Source organism: Microtus ochrogaster, unplaced genomic scaffold (genome assembly GCF_000317375.1).
Source record: "Microtus ochrogaster isolate Prairie Vole_2 unplaced genomic scaffold, MicOch1.0 UNK1233, whole genome shotgun sequence".
Lineage (NCBI taxonomy): Eukaryota > Metazoa > Chordata > Mammalia > Rodentia > Cricetidae > Microtus > Microtus ochrogaster.
Genome location: NW_004950331.1, coordinates 1 through 1,532, shown reverse-complemented (window position 1 = coordinate 1,532; position 1,532 = coordinate 1).

The following is a 1,532-nucleotide window of genomic DNA, read 5'->3' as shown; positions in this document are numbered from 1 at the left end:
GGGAAGACACTTACCCGCTGATGCTGGGTTCCAGAGGTTCGGGCTCAGTCCTGGAAGAGAGTGACCTGTGAGTGTTTACATTGAAACATGAGCACGGCCTCCATTTCCCAGTGCCTTCTGGAGAAGTTGAGACATCTCGATTGCCCAAATTATGATTGTGAGGTTGGATTCCCTGTCAGAGAATATTTCTTCCTCCCCATGTGGCATCTCACCAAGAAACAGCAGCACTATAAGAAATGGGGTCATGGCATCTTCCAGTTGCCACAAGTTTACAGATAGATGATCTCCTTTCCAAACACACAAACACAAATTGTGTGGCCTATGTAAGCTGGTTTCTGATTCCTGTCATGAGGATGTCATGCTGGCAGCCCCTAAAGAAGAGGAACTGTTCTAATCAGCAGCCTGATTCTTTTCTCCCAGGGCTATGATGGGTTGGGCTAAAGATTTTGTGGCTTCTGTCTCTCTGTGGTTCTTTAGTTTTTATTTTTATTTCTGGAACAGAACTTCTTAAACCTCATCCAGGTCTCAGATTTCTCCTTCTTCTTCCTCAGCATTCTGTATATGAGTATTGCAAACCCAAGTCTGACTGTGGCCTCTTCCTGCAGAACATCTCCACTGTAACCATCTCCATCTGGCTAAATGCTCTCAGTCATCACAGACCAGGACTTAACACAAAATAAGCCTGCTGGTTTCCAGAGCTAGCACCTTCACTTGAGGGATATGGTGCTTGTTCTTTTTCTCTTAGCTCTTGGTTCTCCTTTACTCCTTCATACAGACCAATCTCATGGTCAGTTTCCTAATGTGTTTGTAAGATGCTTTGGGATGTTGTATGAATGTTACCTTGGCATACAAAAACAATGTTTACACAGGTCATATGGAACAATGGTAACAGAAACAAAGACAAGACTCCATACAAATATAGCTGGTGAAACAATGAGTTACATTATGGCTCTGTAGAAGCTTGTCATCAATGTTGGGATTTTTGTGTTTTGTTTTTGTTTATTTGAATGTTTAGACAGGGTCTTACTATGATCACTGGCTGTACTGGAACTCACTCTGTAGACCAGACTAGAATCAACAACCAGTCTCAAACCCAATTGTTGAGAACAGTGTGCTCTGCTATGCCCAGAAATATTGGAAACATGTCAGTGGTTATGCCCCTTAAAAAAAATGCCTGCAACTTTTAACTGCCTATAGTTCTGATGGGAAGGAGTGACCTTAGGAGCCTCAACACCAAGAAAGAATACTGATGGGACCAATGTTCTACAGGTCACTTGTGTGTAGTAACAGCTACAGAGACTTCAATAGGACCAAAATATTTCCATGGTGGAGAGCAGTGATCTACAACAAAGAAAGATGCAGGCTGCTGCTGCTGGGATCATGGAGAAGAAAAGGGACATACTGAGAAAATGATCCTTTATTTCTCCTGCATGAACATGGAGAAGACATGCATGAAAATAGAGAAAGAAACGGGGTATACTCCTGGCTTCATTTGATTCTATTCTGCTAAATAATCCCTGATAGTGAAAAAA